The sequence below is a fragment of the Serinus canaria genome, chromosome 4, assembly GCF_022539315.1.
Source record: "Serinus canaria isolate serCan28SL12 chromosome 4, serCan2020, whole genome shotgun sequence".
Lineage (NCBI taxonomy): Eukaryota > Metazoa > Chordata > Aves > Passeriformes > Fringillidae > Serinus > Serinus canaria.
Window position 1 is genome coordinate 62,417,820 of NC_066317.1, and position 20,703 is coordinate 62,438,522.

A 20,703-nucleotide genomic window follows, 5' to 3' on the forward strand; every position below is an offset into this window, starting at 1 on the left:
ATGCTCTAAGAGGCAGACTGTTCAGGGATGCCTCTTCCATTCTGTCCTGGTGAAGATTTTCCACTACATACAGAAAACCTGGCAGGGGCTCAGACAGACTGTCTGGAAGGAGCCCAGAAACTGACTCACCTGACCACAGATGGGCCCACTCTTAACTTTGACCTTCTGGTTCACTCAGCCTCTTTCTTTCTCTCTCTTATCTCCCCTGGTAGAATCAACAGTTCAACTGAGGTTGAGTTTCAATAAAAGCTTTTTGGTTCTGCTAAGTTAGTTTGCTCCAAAACCACCAGCTTTTCAAAACTCCCAGCTATCTCCAGGCCAGGTACTTTCACTTCTTTCAAATATCTCATCCTGATTTCATTGATTCCTCAAATATTTTTATTTGGATTTCATTTGGTTCCATGTTCTGTGAAGTGCATGTCTGGGAGCTGCATCACTTGCATGCATCCTCTAATCCAAGGACACAAAAGAGAGACAAAAAATTTTGCATCCCCATTACACCAGTCAGGACCAGAGATTTTATAAAAGCCATGATTCTTTCAGCTTCCTAAAGCCTTCAGCTACGCATATCCAAGTTGTGGTCTCATGAAACTGCAGGTTTAGAAGAAGCTGCAACGCCTTTGCCAGCTCCTCAGTTCCTCTTCGTGCCCACCTCCTCCCTTCTCCACCCTTCCAGGCTTAACCTTTTGTTCCTTTTTTTCTTGGCTCCTGCACAAGCCTTTCCACTAAGCACCACCACCTTAGGGATGACTGAACTATGGGCCCCCATTGTTGGACTCAGTAATTGTGTCATTTGATCAGTTTATACCTTCTTGCTCCTTGACACAGTGGTAATGAAATCACCTCAATATATTTAATCTGGGCTGGGCTCTAATCAGCACCAGTGACTAATGTACAACAATTGGAAACTAGAAAGAGAAAAGAAACAAAAAGCACACTCCCTGTGCCACCCCTCTATTTGTGACAAAATAAAATCCCTGATCCTGATGAACAAAGTTCCTGGATCTTTAATGACTGGATCCAATGTCTCAGGCTCCACTTTCTAAATGTCAGCCTCACAGCAGCAGCCTTTAAAAAGAAACTCATAGTGCTTAAAGCTCCTACTGCTGCCTTAAAACACAGCTGAGACTGGAGTGACATCCAAGAAGCCTCCACTGCCAGGGACTCCAGCAGAGCAGCAAGGGGGTTTCACCTCCCACAGTGGGGGTGAAATGGGTCAGCACACAGCAGGATGCAGGCAGGTCTGCAGCAGCAGGATATGGGCCAGCTCTGGAGCTTCCCAGTAACCCCAGCCTGTCCAGTTTGGTGCTGCTAAAAGAGTGCCCAGCATTGCTGCAAACAAAAGACAGCAGAGAAAGGCAGTGAATTTATGGGCAAAAAGATGAGAGGAAGGGCTGATGTGAAGAAAGGCTGAGAAAGCAATCCTGTCTTTGGCAGGGCTGGTGAGAACAGCAGGTCTGGCTTTACCTCCTGCTTTCCTGCAATGGATCCCTGCAAGTGCAGGCTGTGGGAGCAGGGAACAGCCTGGGTGCTGCAGATACACTGCTACAGCCATGTCCCAGCTTAGGGGAGTGCCTCTGCCTGCAGCCAGGTACTCCAGCTTCAAAAGCAGAGGTGTCACATAACCAAAACCAGGAGACATCTGCCACAGAGCTGTCTCTTCTGATAGGAAAGAGAACACTTGCAAGGGCTGAGAAAAGTCAATAAAAAGGGCTGGAGGTCAAAACAAAAGGCAGAAAACCAAGGGGATTTTGTCTGAAAGCAATAAGATGAATGCCAGGAAAAATCTTCAAGGAAAAGAATAAAAATCAAGTGAAACAGAAGAAAACACAATGAATATGTAATGCTGGCTTTGTCTTGCAGCCCAAATACAATATGACTTCACACAGAGACACAGCAGAGGGGCTGGAAGGTAAGAAAGTCCAGCAGAAATTAAGTTAAACACCCAACCAAAGTCTGATGTCATCTTTGATATTCTTTCAGGAGAAGGGTTATAGAAAGATGGTATCTTTCACTAGACCAGCTAATACCTTGGGCAGAAGCCCAGACTTGAGTCCAGAACTGGGCAATGGAGCTGATGAAGGGTCTGGAGTACAGGTCTGATGAGGAGCAGCTGAGGGAGCTTTCAGCCTGGAGAAAAGAAGGATCAGGGGGGCCTTATCACTCTCTGCCAGAAAGGAGGCTGTAGCCAGGTGGGGTGACAGGGTGTTGGCCTCTTCTCCCAGGTAAACAACAACAGGACATGAGGACACAGCCTTAAAGCTGCACCAGGGGAGCTTTAGGTTGGACATTAGGAGGAATTTCTTCACAGAAAGGGTGATTAGACATTGGAATGGGCTGCCCAGGGAGGTGATGGAGTCACATCCCTGGAGATGTTTAAGGAAAGACTGGACATTGCACTCAGTGCCACGGTCTGGTCTTAGGTCACAGGTTGGACTCAATCTCAGACGTCTTTTCCTACCTACCTGACTCTGTGATTCTGTGAAAGCAGCTATCCCTCCACTTCAGTTTGGTCTGAAATAGCATTTTATTCTTTTCTACATAATAAATACAGCCTCTGCCATCTCCCTGAGACAGGAGAATTGGCTTTACTTGTGGTAAAGCTGAAAAATTCCTTAAATTTTCCTTCCAATTTTTCCAAAAAGAAAAAGAACAACTATCTCAGAATAAGATTAGTGCTTCAGACCATCTTAAGTTTATTTTTAAAAGTTCATTAAAAGCTTCAACAATAGTACTGCAGTAATTTTCTTATATCACCTTCCAGAGTTTTCCTCAACAGCTACATTTCTTAGCATATATGTGGACTTTGCAGTACACTTGAAAAGTGACCTGGTGCCCAAAGGTTTCATAGGATCAATGATACCAGCACATATCATTGACCTTTAAAGCTTCTTTTTCTTTCTATATTCCCCCAAACCCAAAAGTAGTTCAAACTAGTAAAGCCAATGATGAATCTCCTCAGCTGCTGCAAAAGTCACAGCATTTTCCATCCCTTAAGTGTAATTTTGGGAAGGCTTTTGAAAGTGAATTCCATGCATGCAAAAGAGATTGGACTGTCAGGATCAGTTTCCTGTTTTGTTTCAGCTCCTCTTCTTAAAATCAGAAAAAGAAAGTGATTTGTTTTGGTAATACTGGGAATTATTGATATTCTGAAGCAGAGCTCAGGTGTTTTCCCTTGGAATCAAAAAAGAAACAAGAACAATTTTAGGGAAGATTTTCCTTTCCATTTCTTAAGAGTTGTGTCATGTGGGAGGGGAGAGAGGGAAAACAGGCATGGAACTTGGAGAGGACCAGTATAATAACAACAATATAAATCCATCCTCTCCCTCTCTGGCAGGTCAGCTTTTGTAAAAATCACAGGTCCTGCCTTAACTGATATGGACTGGCACACCACCCAAACACAGACTGAGCTGGTGCTTATAGGCAGAGTAGCTCTTGTGAGTCATTCAGGAAACATGAAGTCCTTGGCTGTATCCAGATTAGTTTTAAGCTTCCTAAACAAAACAGGGCAGGGATCAGGCGCCTTGACAAAAACAAAAAGCAGCTGGGAATTGGAGAGAGAAAGCAAAGACATTGTGCTAACTTATAAATCCATAGCTCATCACCACTGAACAACTTGGGTTGCCTTCTAATAAGTTACATAAAGACAACAGACAAAATAAATCAGAAGGGAACCAAATAGATACAGAAAGGCTTTAACCTAAGGGAAGATTAAACAAGCTCAAATTTCTTAAATAGGAAGAAAAATGACTGATGGGTGATGTTTATCAAATCAGGAGTGAGCAATGTGGTGAATGGAAGATTAGTACATACTGCTTTCCATAATGCAGGGATTCAGTATCAAGTGAAAATAAATCCACAAACAAACCCAACCCAAAAGGTCATTTCATAACAAATGTATAATCAGACTTGGGAACTCACTGCCATGGGATGTTTTGGATGGCAAAAGGATAAACGGATTAAAAAATGATTAATTGAAGGAAGAAAGGCCAATTTGCTTTTAAGCACAATGTGGATGACAGGATCTGGCTCAGGAAGTCCTTAAACTGCTAACTGACAAAAGCCAACAGGGATTCAGGGAAATAAAATTAGAAACAGAACAAATACATGCTCATCACAGTATTATTCATTACTGCCCTGTCAGAGGATGCTCTTAAATTCTTTATAAGTTTTCATATTCTGGCACACAAAGAAAGGGAACAAAGCTCTGTACCCCTTCTTGTTCTGGGAGATTCCTACAGAAATTCCATCTTGGCCTGGGGGTTTGTATAATTTATTTTAGTCCTGTTCACTCCAGCTGTATCTGGGAAACCGAGACACAAGAGATAAGAACCCAGATTCATAGATAACACAATTCATTTTGATGACTGTAAATCATCTGCTGGTACTTATGTAACACCACTACAGCACAACTACCTGAGGGACACTGAAATTAAAAGTTGTCCAACATAGTGTAATGCTCTCCTGGATACAGAGGTCACTTTACCCAACTTATTTCTGTAAAATGCACCAAAAGGTCCAATCCAACTGAAAGGATAGACATCCCTATGGCATAAAGCAAGGAGAAATAGTTGGTTTCAGGCCATTCATTGACCTTTCCTTCTTCCTTCAAAATCCCTCAAAAAATTCTAACATTTATTAGAAGCAACCCAAGACCAGAAAAATTACCAGTTAGATTTTCTTTACTGCAAGCCACCTTCAGATAGTTTGTCCAGCAGAAGAAACATTTTGGTTAGTGTCTGCCATTCAACAGAGTGGTTCCTGGCACTATTAACTCAAAGCAAGGAGTCCAAAAACCTCCAGTTTTGTACCACTGCTTTTAAAAGGGACTTTTTGGAGGAATTGTAATAGCTTTACTATAAACCCATCCTTTGGTGAAGGTGCTTGAAAGTAGTGCCCTTTACATCAAGTATACTTTGACTATAGTCTGATTATCATGGAGTGGTTTGCATTGCAAGAGATCTTAAAGACCATTCAGTTCCAATCCCTTGCCACAGGCAGGCACAGCTTCTACTAGATCAGGCTGCTCAAAGCCCCATCCAGCCTTGAACACTCTCAGGGACAGGGCACTCATAACTTCTCTGGCCAATTACATATCTTGATATCTCTAAAAAACGACAGGAGAGTTCAAAGATATCTGTGGCACAACACATCCCTCTCCACCCATTTTACAGAGCTATACTGAGTCTCTGAATGGACTAGAGGAACCTAAACTTGAAATTTTTAGTATGCTCCTCACATCCTCCACCCCCAGGATTTTTTCTGTGAATGCCCACTGAATAACCTGGAGGAAGACACACGTATTGTGGTTTCCCATCTCTTCAGCAAAGTGAAATTCCCTTTGGTTAACCACCTGCTAGGCTGTATAACATGGCATTTGCTTCACAGTGAATCTTAACCAAAAGGCATGCAGACACCACAGCTGTGTTGCGTTCACAAAACTCCACCACTGGAGATTTTTACTGTTGAAAATCCAGGGATTTTGCATCTATTTGCTTGAGAAAAGGAACTGCCTCCTGCAGTTCTCTAAACATGCCCTCACTTCACCCCAGCAGTAATAGCCTGGTGCTTTTGACCATGACACGCAGGCGCACAGAACGTTCACTTCCTTCTCTGGCTCGCTGAAATTCCCTGATTTCATCACAGCCCGCTGTGACAGCCAGGACACTGCACAGGAAGCCAAGAAGGTCCCTTGTTAACGACAGCCTGAGGACAACCAGCTGCCTGGGAAATCACAACAAACACTCTAATTTATTCAAACAAGATTTGCAAGCAGCCATGCACGTGCATGCGCATAGAACCCACATATTTATCATGAAACTTGGTGGGATGGATAGAAGAAGTGTTTACTGCCACAGCTACAAGTTTGTCCTAGAACATTGTGTTTTAAAACTTTCCATGTCACAAAAACTTGCTGAAATAGGGAGCTTTCACCCCATCCAGCTTAACTTTTATCTGACCATGGGTTTCCAAACCATCCAAGGAATGAAAGTTCAGCACTAGAATCCCAGTAACCACTTCAATACCATAATGCCTCCATGACACTTATATTGACATATTATATATCTCTAATAAATAGGTTAAAAAATCCTTCTAGAGATTAGAAGAATTGCCTCAAGTGATGTATTTCAGTACTGACCTGGAGAAACCACCAATAACACCAGGAACTGAAATAATGAAATTGGGGCCGAGGAAACCTAAGACTTGGGGTGGGTGGGATTTTTTGTTATTTGGGGGGGTCCCACTTAAACAACTTTAAACAAATCTGCACAGCAAGTCAGAAGAGCAGGAGGGAGTCTTGAGGTCTTCACCTTTAAAAAGTAAACTACCAGCACAGGAACTTCATGCAGATATACCATCTGCTCATGTTATAACTTTGCTATCTGCTGCTGAGCAACTCTGCTCAAGGAAACCAGGAACAAAATCGCAGCAACATTACTGGGAAGACAGAGGGCCATATACAGCTCTTCATTCCTGGAAGATAAAGTGCACCTCTGGAAGTGTTCCAAAGGGCATATCTAAACACACCAAGGCAACATAACATTGCAGGGGCAGTTTAATTCATCCAGAGAATTAACCAAGCCTCCTGCTCTCACCAGCCTCCTCTGGTTATACAGGAACAGGAGAGGATTTCCCACATTTCCTGCAAAGGAACGTCACTCAAATCTGTTCCCAAGGTAGGAGTCCTGGTGTCCAAAATAAAATCCCTGCGTGTTAAAGGCTGTTACAAAACCATCAGCATTGGTGTAACCCCAAAGGGCTGGCGTCACTCTGTATAACCAAGGGGACTCACAAGCAATGTGGAAATTCCGTCCTTAGGTCACTGACTGCGACATCCTCTGGCAGTTTTCATCACTGATACCTCACGCCAGAAAAAGAAAAATCTTTCATCTCAGAGCCTCTTTTATGGCTTGTTACTTGAACTCTTACACGTACAGTTTTTTTCTGGTTCAGTGTGCAGCCAGAGGGCCAAGAGGGTTTTTTTTCCCTTTAAGCACATAATAAAATTCTTCTGGGTTTTTCCCCCAGTCTCCCCATCCAGAAACTGAATTATGTACCTGCAGTCAGAGCTGCCATGTGCCAGACATTGTCTTGCAGTCATGTGGCCAGTCTGCCCCATCACACGGCCACGTGGGTTTTGTCACCTCTCCTGAACAGATTTCTGGGGCTGCTTGTCCACTCTCTGTGACCAGGGACTGCTTGTTGAAAAATGCAGGATAACATACATCAGAAGTACAAACCATGAATGGGCTTCAGATCATCTGAGATCATATTCAGACCATCTTTCTGAGCCCCAGAGACAGAGGCTTTAGAGATGTAGGACAGTGCTGAAGTATGAACAAATGACAGACCATGGCTGCTATATTGACTACATCAAATCACACTTCTCACACACAAATCTCTCTCCTGCCTTGGGATTCTCACACTTTCACATGGTTTCCTTTTTCACTCTGGCATGAGCCACCAGTCCAAGACAGAAATGTACATGGTAACAACCTTTAACTCTGCAAAAAGTCAAGGAGAAGGATTAGGGAGAAAAAAATAAAATGAATGAGTGAATGAGAAAAAAATAGAATGAATGAATGAATGAGAAAAATAGAAAGAATGTGTTTTCTCTCCTTACATGCATCACAGCTCTTAAGCTTCTTTGCTCTATGAGTGTTAAATCAAATTGTTTAGGTCCTTTTCCTTACTAGCAGAAGAGAAAATGAGACTTTGGAGCTTATGGAAGACACTGATAACTCTGGTGGAGACCCCAGAGCAAACATGACACAGACATGAGCTCCCACCAGCTGCCATGGTGACACAAGAGAGAGGGGAGGTTGCAGTCACTGTGTGTGGAGAACACTGATCCCCAAACGTGCTCCAGCCCTGAAACAGCGAGGGCTGAAAGGTGTCCTCCAGGTCAGCAAGGTTTGTCCACGTACCCACAGCTTATCACTGCTCATTACTGCCCTGGGAAGGCAAACCAAACCACTTCTCCACCTGAGATTCTGCCTGTGACAAGCACCAGCAGGAAAGGCAGCTCTGCAACACCCACACAGCTTATTTCCCATCTCCTGGAATGAGGGGTGAAAAGTTATGCTTCCAAAAAGAGAGAGAAACAACAGAATAGACACTAGAGAAGAGGAAATAAACCCCTTCATGGAAACATAATTTATTCAGCATACAAGAAAAAATGCAGTGTCATAGTGATCAGGCCTGAAGAGATTACAGAAGAGGTATCATTTATGATAGGAAATAAATACTAATTAAAAACGGGTAGAAAAAGTGATTTGTTATGTGGGCAACATAAGAAGCAGAATTTGGCTTTCCACTAACTCTCTACAAATCTTGAGAATAAAGGAAAGAGTGTCATCAGTCCAGAAAATGAACTGTGAATGTTGCATAAACCAGAGGAAAGTTGGAAAATTCAGAAAAAGTTGAAAATTCTGAGAAAACCAAGTTAATCAAATGTGACAGCACAGGAAGAAGGACTTTCAATGGATAATCTGGAGTGTCATGCATAGCCAGCTTCTTAAAACCTCATTGTTTTATCATAAAGAATTATCTTACTGTTCCATGAGGATGCTGCATTTCTGTGCAAATATTCCTGAATGCCAGAGAGGGGGAAATAACAAAGATGCTTGTTAACTTCTGGACAAGTCAGAGTAGACATGTTTTACATAACTCCTAGTTCCAGTTCTGCCTTGGTGCTAACTTACTATGTTACCTCTTATGGGTTTTGCTCAAATGGTTCCTTATACCATGAAAGGGAACTCATGAGTGGTTATCATCCTTTAGTAGCCTGAAGAGTGAATACAACACAACTTGTGTTTTCTACAACTTGTGGGACAGGGAAAAGCTAAAATTTTGTTAATCCTGGTCCTATGGAGAGTTACAATTAATATAGATGATGCATGTCTTTTTGTTAAAAAAATAGTATTTAAAATTAAATAGTTTGATCAAATATGAAAATCACCATTACTGAGAAGGATATTTTCAGTGATCTTTTGTTTGTGCTCAGTACTAGGCAATATTACTAGGCAATATAGCAGCATTACCTAAAATCAGAAGCAGAATGTTAAAAGGATGCCTGACAGGTAGCATTACCTTTCAGCAGAAAACAAACCCCATCCAACCATAAAGGCTTGTGGAGGACAAAGATGAATGGAGAACATAACTATGGATACCTGGCACATTCCCAAAGCAGGGCACCACTAGTCAAAGTGGAAGGAAGCCCCAGCTCTGCACTGATGAGCTGACATCCTAATAAAAATAAAGAGCCACTAGGCACAGGAAAGAAAAAGATGATGACAATAGACAACAAATGGCAACTTCAAAAAGGTTCCAGATGGCAGATGATTTTTTTTCACTCTAATCAAATCCCAGCATGATCAACACATGACCTCCTCAGCACACACACACCCTGAACAAGAACTCCTGCCCTTTTGGAGTTCACTCTGATGAAGGTAGAAGCAATGCCTCTTCTCACCCCAGAAAAAACACCTACCTCAATACTCTAAGGAGGACTTGATATGAGCCTAAAGAGCACTGGCCCTTTTTGAGACAGAGACAGTGGAACATTTTGGGATTTCCTACTCACTGTGTGCATTCCCACTGCAAAGCACTGAAATTCTTAGGGCTGTCAAACTGTGCCACCTATGTGATCTTTGAGATGGTTTTGGGGAGGGGGTGTGTGATAATTCTGCTGCTGTGGTTTGGTTAAAGATGGTTTCCTGTGAGGCTGAACCTTCAGCATACAAGTTTCAAAAGAGAGGAGAAGAAAAAGAAAACCAAAAAAACCCAAAAAACTGACGAGCAAGCAAGACGCAAGCTTGGACTCTCCAGGAAACCACAAAATAACCCCTCTGAAGACTGCATGAAGTGCTATTTCTGTGTCTTTACATCTTTTAAGGAGACAAGAATGGAGGAGGAACAGCTAGAGAGGAGAGCTGAGCATGAAACCAGAGCTGAACACATGCTGAGTGAACACAGGCACAAAGGAAAGAATGACCGGGGAATGCCAAACCCTACTGAAGCCAATGGGAACTTCAGCAGCAGCTTCATGGAGCTGGGGTCACACACAAGGATGAAAATCCTCCTAGACAGGAACAAAGACAGACACTGCCTGTCAGCTTCAGAGCCATGCATGGGAATGCCCCTGTTGAGATGAGCAAGCAGGGCATGAACGGGGTGCTGGAATTACCAAGGTGGTTTGAGTGACTGCAGGGTTAGGCCACCACAACCAGACTGTGGTTGAGGGATGCTGTTATTTTAAGCAGGTCTTCTGCACAGAAGGGAAGACAAATGGAGTGTGGAAATTATCAGTGGGATACTATTTGTGCATTAGCTATATGAGCCATCACCACAAGGGTTTGGAAGCCAAATGGTCAAGAGCAGAGATTGGCCTCAGCCCTGGATGTAGCAGAGATGTTCTGTATCTGCCCCAGCTCAAAAGCTGCCTCTGAGAGACACATACATTGAAAATATAACATGGGAGTTATAATGGGAGTATGGCTCATCTGCTTCATTTGGTCTTAACACTTAAAACTGGGCAGCATTTCAAAAAAAAAGATCAGCTAGAAGAGGGAAAGCATTTAAATCATTTAAATGAGACTAATGGCTCTTAAATGACAATGATCTGACCTTTGCCTCTGCTGTGCCTCATAGCTCAAATTCATTATCTAGCAGTGAAAAACACAGAATACTGCATTCATTAGGCTGAACTCCAGCTTTAAATGATACCTGAGTTTCTGGAAATCACAGGCACCTAACAATCTTCAAATTATGTTTGTACTACTAAGCATCAGAGCAGAATCCAACCTTAAAAATTGAGAGATACCGGTTTTAAAGACCATCTGACCAAGACAAAACAGTGCCTTGCTGGAAATGATGAGAAAGCTTTTCCTCGATAATTTTGAAAATATTAAACAAGAAAAGCGCGCCTAAATAATGAAGTCAAAATATTAAGTCAGAAAGTCCTCAGTAGCAGGTGCCAGCTGTATGCTGTAAGAAATGAAGCACAGAGCAGTTTTCAGCATAACTAACACATTTCTAAAACATCTGTTTTGAACATTATAGTCTGTCAGTTAAGTGACTGCAGTTCCAAATAGATTCATGTTTTGCATTTGAATCGGATGAAGTTTTCTTTCAAAATTATGTTCAGAACTGTATTAATGGTAGCAAGGTAACCTCTGCTTTTAAAAAAATCTTTTGTTCCAAGTGAAACAATAAAGCTATAGCGGGGAGAGAAGGAAAAGTACCTTTTCTTCTCATAACAGGAAAATCCTTCCTAGGAATAATGATTAGCTCATATTAACACAGACACCACTAACTTGATACATAAGCAACCTCTGTGTTTCACTATTGCTTCAAAATTATTTAGTCCATGTTCAAATGGGTCTCTGGTTGGAACACAAAGAGGAATCCATTGATAAGATAGATGCTCCATGCTCTGATACTGACTGAATACTGCTTTCAGCCAGTCATTTAACTCTCTTTACTCTCCTGTTGACCTTACAAATAGTCATGCATGCCCTCAGCATCAATGTGTATATGAAAAGTGCAATCTAAGAACAAAACAATCTTATCGGACCACTTCTTTTTTGGTGCTTGTTTACTAGCATGAACTACACTGAAAGGTTATTAGGGTTCCAAGTACAAGCACTTTCTAAGTTAAGAAATGACTCTTCAGCCAAGCATCAGTTCAGCTCTTTCACACCCATGCTATGGCTGCATTTTTATAACCATGTCCAAAGCAGGAGATTCTTGTTTCATTGGACTTAGCTGGGAGCAAGACTGCTGCAGTGAAGGAGACATTGGTACATCAGATATTCTCCACATGGAGGCATTGAAATCCTAGGAAAAATCCTTCCTCTTTGCTGGTACATTCTATCTTTCATCCCCTGAAATACAGAAGCTCTGGTTTTGCCTCAGCTGAGGAAGAGCTGAACCAAGGCTGAAGCACAGATAAATTGTGCCAGCAGCAGAGAAGCCATCTGGGTTTAGGCTGCCTCTTTTTATTCCTTTGGCCTCTCACTGTGCCTCAGGTCTCCTTGCCATACACTGGCAGTGTAGTTCAGAGGGTGAAGCTGGCTTGGCAGTGGAGGGGATAAAACTTAACTTAGCAGTGGGTGTGGAAGGGTATGTGTGCACAAGAATGAATGGAGCCACAGCTTGCTTTATTAGACCTGGGTATTTTAAAGTAACTTTGGACTGAATACCCTGTTACCACAATACTGTCACCATTAATGCACACTGTGACTTCTAAGGTCATGTTTTAAGGAGTCAGAAGTTTAATAAAATAGATGAAAGACATTACTCAAAGAAGAGGAAAGGAATGGTTTGCATGTAAAGCCTCAGTGCCCGTACAGAACATGGGACAAACAGATAAGGACAGAGCATTCTTTACACCAGAGATCAGAAAATGACCCAAAAACACTGCTCTGGAAATCTTTAACAACAGAAACAAGAAAAAACCCCATAATTATGATTTCATCAGAACATACATGCTCTTAGATAAGTGGTAAACTGAGGAAATTGCAATAAGATGTTCTTGTCCTGTCAAAGCATGTGAAAAGCTCTAGTCCTTTTTGAAAAAGATTCCACTAATAACAGGCTGTTTCCATCTTCATGTGTGCCTAGTGACAGGCTGCATGCAATAATATGACACAGCATGGCACTCCTTCCCAAGCTTTTATAGCTGCCACCAGACTCTGATCCCTTTTACTGCAATGTTTTCACCACCATCAGGCCTTGCAAGACACAGCGTGTTGGATATAGGCAGGTACAGTAAAGGAGAGAATAAAGCTGAGCAGTTTGCTCATAGCAGCTGCACAGCCCAGGACACAGCACAGCTCCAAGAAGGAGTCTCCCAAACTATGTACAGTAAAATCCCCTCAAAGAGAAGTCACTGAGACACCTCAGCCAATGAGCACATTGTAACTTCCACAGCTATGGAGAAGTGCTCAGGGGAAGTGTGCACTGAGCTCCAAGCAATTGTTCTAGGATAGTTCCTCTTCAGATAGTCAGTTTTGGAGCTATCACAGCCTGGGTGGAATTCACCTGAAGAACCCTGGACATGAAAAAAAAATTACTTCTAATCATCAATAGCTGCACACATCTCAGTAGAGATGAGGATGTGGGAGGAGGAAACTGCAATCTTCCAGCTTCTGAGAAGAGAAGGAGGAAGTACAGGGCCAATGCCAGCTGATTCTGCTCCCTTACAATGGAGAGAGGAAGAAAGAGCTTCCTTCCATTCTTCTTCACTGGGGACTAAATCTCAAATCCACTGTGGGACATTCATACTCCACTGTACGGAAAAACGATGAAGAAAAGCAAACTGCTCGAAGAAGGCTGAACAGAAGTTATTACAGAGACAGAACATGTGTTTGTGCAAGTGCATGAAGTAGGTGAAAGAACATATTACAGTAAATCATCTGAAATTCAGAATATTTGAAAATCATCATAAAGAATTCTCCAGGTACACAAAGCTATGTCACAGAAGCTGAGTATGAAAGAGCCAGATTAGAAATGCTTGTAACTTTTACTGTGTGCCTCACTCACTCGTCCCAGAAAGGATTTCTCAGGATTCACAGTACCCAGGAATTACATTCCTGACATTTCCTACACAAGTGGAGCAGCTTCTTTGCTTCACAAAAAGATTAACATTGTGACACGAGAACCTGTTCCACAGAAAAGGAAAATTAAGGAATAAATAGTAGCCAGTAGCCTACTCTCTTCCCAAGACACCCCACCCACCAAGTGTGGGCTATCTCTGGAGGGCCTGTACACAAAAAATACTGTGAAACAGAAGAAATGTAAAGTCTGTGTGCAGGGCACGAAGCAGTGATATTTTTAGGAGCTGAGATATGGTGGGACAGCTTGCATGATTGCATTGCATGGATGGATGGATCTCCAGGAAGGTAAAAAGAGAAGAGAGACCTTGGGGCCATGTTCTTTGCAAAGAAGTGATAATGTGCAGAGCTCTGCATAGCAATAGGTCACAGTCTGATCAAAAGCTTAAGGGTCAGGACAAGAGAGGAGACCAACAAGCAGAATAGCACAATCAGTCTGCTACAGGTCACCAAAACCAGGAGATAGTTGATGAAATCAGCTGTCATCAGCTGGGAGGAAAAGCCTTTTGACTGCAGGCTCTGTTTCTCTCAGAGACAGGATAAGGGGACAGAACCTCAAGAGGTGCCAGGGAGGCTCAGACTGGGCACCAGGAAGAATTTCTTCACTGGAAGGGTGGTTCAGCATTGGAACAGGCTGCTCAGGGAGGTGGTGGAGTCACCATTTGTGCAAGGGTTCAAGAAAGGACTGGATGTGGCACTCAGTGCTGGGGCTTAGTTAATGGTGGTGCTCAGTCAGAGGTTGGCCTCCATGATTTTGGCAGTCTTTTCCTCCTTGAATGATTCTATGATTCTCTCTGGGGGGTTTCACCATGCCAGTATCTGTCTTGGAGGGCAACAAGGAAGGGTGTAAGCAATCCCAGAGAGCTATCCAGAAGGGCACCTTCTTCATAAAAAAGACAAGTCAGACAAGTCAACTAGGACAAGCACCCCCTGCTCAATCTGCTACTCATTAAGGTAGATAAACTAGCTGAAGCTGTGAAAGTTGATTACAGCCTTGGCTGCAAGCAGTCCTGAGGGTGAGTTAAAGATCCTGAAAGAAGCCAGGTGGGTGGGTAGCAAAATAGAAATCTTGCACTTTAGAACAGTAGATCTATGCTTGTGCAGGGAACTGGCATGCAGGATCCCACTGGAGCCAAGGCAAAGGGACCCAGGAGGCCAGCTGATCTCCAAGAACAAGCACTTAAAGCAGAACAGACCGTTCTGATGTGCAGGAAATCAAGCAAACGTGGCAGGCAGCCAGCTCCGCCCAAGGGGGAATTCCTGACTGAGCTCAAACTCTAATAGGAAGTGTACAGGAGGTGGAACTGGGGACAGGCTACTTGGAGTATTGAGACAATGCCTGAGCACATAGGAAGGCAGGACAATAAAAGTTTATCTGGAGTTGAAACATGGAAGGTGTGCAGAATGCAACAGAAGTATTTCAGCAGTAAGGAAAACACTGATCCCCAAGGGAAAAGAACACAAATAAAACATCTACTTGGCTGGGAAAGTCTGCTCTCAGATCGCCCTGAAGGGAGGGGCAGAGTCTATGCAAGTCCATTAGGGGCCACTTCAGCAAATGAAGCATCATAAAAGGTAGCAGGAGGCTGGACTAGATGACCTGGGGATGTCCCTTCTAACCTGAATCAGCTGTGATTCAAATTCCCAGGGATCACCATTAACCCTTTTGCTACCCAAAGAAGAAACAAGGTAGAAATGTCATTTCAGTCTGTCATCTTAACCACAACTATGCCAAAGCTAAAAAGCTGCTCTATTTCAAGACAGAAGACATAACAATGCATACCCAAAGTGTTGATTTTCATTTCACTAAATGAAAATCAACCGTTATACACTACTGTGTATAAGTGTTGATTTTGTATAAGAACACTTATACTGTGTATAAGTGTTCTTATACACTACTCTGTCAGATGCTGACAACTCTAGAGTGAAGTTTTCAGTCAGCAATATCTCCTGTGAGAACAAGATGGGGCCAAACACAGTGCTGCCCTCTAAACCATATCAGAAAAGCTGATAACATCATTGCATCCCTCATTACCAAAGGGTTGACATCAGAGATTTGGTGGCTGAAATTTGATCCTATTATACTTTAATATTAAAAGGTCCCCAAGTGCTTAGAGTACGTCAGAGCAACCATTAGAACAAAATAGAGGGGGAAAAGCCCCTACAAGGGCACCTTCCAGTGGAGCACAGTAATAGCCAATTTGAAGGAAAAATACAGACAGGTATATTAGCTCTGTGAAGGGAACAAACCAGGAAACTATCATGAATTTAAGTAAAACATCAGGTCTTTGTAAAGGTCCCTTCACTCAGCTATCAGCCAGGCATGTTCTTTTACATGCTCCAAATTCATTGTTACCTTTACAAACACAGAAAGCCACCGGTTTAATTATGATTTTAAAATAAAGCAAGATCAAGCACTAAGGCAAGACTGCTGCAACAATCAAATACCAGCTATCCAATCAGTCCCAGTGCTCCAGCAGGAGGGAGCTGAGCAGTAACAGTCTGTGCCTTTGGACAATAAAGCTTTTGAAGTTCGACCTTTTTTCAGACCCTTCTTAGAAGCTGAACCATTCTCAGCTGAGTGCATACACTCAGAGATGTTCACGTTAATGAACTGAAAGTGTCAACTTCCCATCGGTGCGTCAGATGGACTTTTTCTCAAGCAGTGGAAACAATTGTCAAGGCAGCCCTTGTGTGGGGCTGCAGACACCAACGAGCTGCTAAAGTACCTTTTATAATAAATTTGAAACTGTGAGAAGAGACTATTCATTCTTTACCTCTGAATCAGGAAGTCCACTCATTCAAGCAATCACCGGCTCCTGCAGCAAAACACACAATATTCACACCATCTCCAGCACTCCTCCTCCGGACATTAACTCACAAAAAGCCACTCAGAGGCTTCCTCAAGCCCACCTGGAAAACCGGCAGGGGCTTTTTGCAAATGTAGTTTATGGTACTCTAAGGTCAACAGCTAATTTCAGCTAGGGAAAGCCCACTGCCATTTATTTATTATTTCCTTAATGTAACTTACACGGAGTGAATAGGTTATAAAGGGAAAGACCTGACACAACTATGATGCAGCCAAAATGAAACAAGGCTCCCCATCAACAAACCAGCCTGAAACAGTATCAATAAACATCACATCACATGCCAGGTTAATACAATATTCCACCATAAACAAACACAATAGTTGCAATGCCTACACCACTATCGTCACATAGTGGAAAATCTGCCACAGGAACATGATCTCTAGGCAGATGTAAGCCAGGTGCTTCACAATGGCAATGATGTTTTGTTTCACTTTGAAACCCTTGAAATGCATGGCTTAATTCCCACTGTCTCCCCAGAACTTGCTTAGAAGCTTTGTGTCTCCATTGGTTAAACAGAGACATGAAAGATGAGTCTAAAGGCTAGAAAGTAAATGAACAATAATAACAAATAGAATGCCAATTTACTAAAACAAATAAATCAATGAACAGATTGCCCAGAGATGTTTCATTCTCTGTTCTAAAAAGTTTTCAAAGTCAAACCAGATAAAGACCAGAGCAACCTCATCCCATCTCAAAGCTGATCCTGCTTAGAGCAGAAGGCTGGACTGGTGAACTTCCCAAGTACCTTTTGCCCTGAATCATTGTTTTGTACTCCTGCTACACAGCTTTCCTGGGTTCAGCCTCTGACTAAAGAGACTGAATCTCTTCAAGTCTGGCAACACAGACATGCTCACATGCACTCTTCAGAACCAAAACTCCCCTTGCAGGCTCTCCAGCCTTTCAAGTGAGAAAATCATCAACCCTGTAGCCCAGTAAAACTGAACCATCAACTCCATGATCACCTACTGCCAGATGGTGCAGCAGCTTTGAGAGTGCACCAGCAAGCTGGGCCCTTGAAACAGCATTGCAAAGGTGCTAGAGGGTATCTAGGGTGGCCAGGCTGTAACATGAGTGCTAGACTTCACTACCCTGCCAGATTTTCAGGGCTCACTAGAAACCACAGTCCCTGTGAAGTTTGCAGCCCACTCTTCACATCTGTCAGGCTGAAGTACCAGCACAGCAAGCAGGGTGGCAGTGGGTGGCATCTTGCAACTGGTGTGGCCTCAGTCTGTCTCCTGGAAGTGTCAGACTAGACCGAGTCATACAGAATCAAAATGTTAAAGGGAAGCCCAAACCCCCTGCAAAATGCCTGTTTCCTGATTGCTGGTGGCCAGCCCTCCACTGGGTGCCACCTTCCCTGACTGCCATCTCATGTCTTCTGAAAGCACTGCCAGCAGGAGCAGGATGCTGCTCCAGGACCTTTCTCTAGAGCTATCAGTCTTTACTCTGCTACACATTCATTTTCTTAACCAGCACAGGGAGCAGTGCAATCAAAATTTAAGCCAGGCTTGTAAAATGAATCTCTGTCATCTGTTGTTTTTTTTTTTTAATCCGTTCCTGGCTAGCAGCACCCCCGGCTAATTGCCTTTATGAGTCAGAACTCTCTTTGAGGATCCATTGATTGTCACATTTACTTTGACAAGAAGAGTATTAAAATACATTTGCACTTTTATTGGTACATAAAAATTCATCACCTTTTTTTTTCTCTCCCTGGACAGCACAGCAAAGTTCTGCACAAAAACCTCATTTGTGCTTTGAGGTATGTCCACTGAAACACCTCTCGTGACATGCCAGGAACAAACACCTGGAAATTATTTAAATTTTGGACAATATTTAAGATATTCCTGATGCTGATCCCTAAATACCTAGTGTTGGCAATGGAAAACAGCAGTGGAAGACTACAGTGAACATCAAACAGGAAGCCCACTTGGCCACAAAGCACAAGCCTCTGTACTGGTCACATCACTCTCACTTACAGGCACAATATTTCCTTTTCTGGGTGGTTTTTCCAACAAGGGACTGCCAGAATGCCACCATAAAAGGGAGCAGGGGCGTTTCAGTGACTCATCCTAGAGGAAAAGCAGGCCATAACTTCCACACTCCACAAGAACAAGAACCACCAAATTCTTTTTGCTTCCAAGCAGTGAAATTCAGATGTAGTATGTTTTGAAAGCTCAGTATCCAATGGAACCAAGCTTCTCTCTTGGTTACTCAGAAAAGGGCAAACCAAATTGCACCTAGGTGAACATTACCCTGAAAAGGCAATTTAACCTTTCAAGTTAAACTTTGGGTCTCATCACTACTAAAAATGGTTACATCTTTTACAATCCTGGCAAAGTCCACTTTTAGCTGAAAACACAGCAAGTGATATGACTGATAATTTTCTGCATAGATAATGGCAACTCCTCAGTTGCCAGCATCCAATATTCTTTCTTGTTGGTTATAAGGAGAATTATTTTCTCACCTGAAGACCAAGACATGAGAAAATTGGTAATTTCTTTTTCCAGATAGTGTCAAATTCCATAGTGAATTCTCATTAAACAGCTTTAAGAGGCAACTTCTCCATCTATCAGAAGTTATCCCACCAGACCAAGATGCTTAAACATATTTGGCCGAACTCCTCACATATACCTGTTATCCTTTCTCTGTGTTTGCACAGATTATTTCAGCTCCCTCTACACTTCTCAGCAGGAAATGGCAGGTACTGGCTGAATTAGCTGAGCCCATTCTGAGCTGATAATGGGAAGTTAGCTCACTCCTATGCAAATAAGTACATCTGCTATGAGACAAGGATCCTCATTTAATGCAAAACTTGCTGTTGCTGATGGAAGCTCTCAGTTTCTTTCTATTAGCAAAAGTAAAGTGAACCAAGTAAGTCATGTGCTTTCCTGGAAATTCATTTCTAGCAGGTAGAAACCATTCCAATTCTACAGTCCACAATCACTGCTGCAGATCATTTATACCACAGCTGAACATCTGAGGTCTTTCACATTTAGAGTTTTTTAAGCATAAAACATGTAAGCCTCTTCCTTCCTCACTTCCTCATCTATCAGATGGGGATACTGCACCAGGTAGCCAGTCCACACAACAGTGATCTCAAAATGCAACCTACACCATTAATTAGCATTTAATGTTCCCATCACTTCACTTACTAAATGTTTCTGCTAAACTTCTCCATGACACCTTTCAGACAAAAATTCCCCTCATTGGCCTGTTCCATGATCTAAAGACCAAACACCTTTCAGGGGTACAAAAGAAATATTTAATAACAATTTCAGAAGTACAAAAGTGATACTCAGTTTTAGGGTTACTTCACAGCTCCCATTCCCAGAAAGAAATGTGGTTGTGTATGATGGAAAACAGCAAGCAGATCAACACCATACCTTGATATGGTGAAACAAAAGACTGATTTACTTAAGCCAGGAGCAAGAGGTGAGACCAATCCATAGAAAACTGAGCACTGAGGGTTTGGATTGCAATCTGGCCACAGCTGTGAGATACATGCTTCTTGATTTATGAGAATCTACCAAAAGATGAGTACAGACCAGGAAATCCACAGCTCCTATCCATCCCAGTGACTGCCTCCTCCAGCAGAGGACACACTGTTATTGTGGCGGGAATGAATGAGATAAGAGAGAAACACCAGGCCCCTCCTCTTTCCTCTCACCAAATGCTGTTTAGAGAACAATGAGGAGTTTGACTTTGTTTTGCTTTTACTCTGACCCCACCAAGGTTACTGACAACATGGTCTGACTGCAGCACAGGGCACTCCATCCCTTTTCAGTGATGTCACTGCTCACACATGGGAAGAAACACTACAGCATGATGCTGGCACTTGAAGCACATGTGAAATAACATTTTAACTGAATAAACTAAGCTTCATAGGATTAATTCTGAAGTTCTGCTGACAAAAAGTCTGAGGAGAACATTACTGTTTACAGAACACAACTGCTCTTCAGATATTTCCAGGTAACCTCAGCCACAAGGTCTGTAGGAGCAAGATGGATCAATGTGATGATCTGGGAGATGGTGAGAGTAAATGGATGAGAAGAGAACACATAGTGCAAAAATCACCACAGAGCAAGAATACAATGCTTCACAGTGCTTCTCCTCTCCTCTATCCAGTGACAATTCTTGTCTAAATCTCATGACATAAGACAGGCTAGTAACTCAGCCATAGACTTAGGTCTCTGAATGTCAGTGTTCAGTTTCCA

At 42.6% G+C, this 20,703-nt stretch overlaps 1 protein-coding gene across 1 annotated transcript in view; it reads right to left on the reverse strand.

Annotated features, from left to right (window-relative positions):
* Positions 1–20,703, reverse strand: part of FAM193A (family with sequence similarity 193 member A) — a 122,983-nt gene that overhangs the window by 16,561 nt on the left and 85,719 nt on the right. The gene's annotated exons all lie outside the window — the stretch shown is intronic.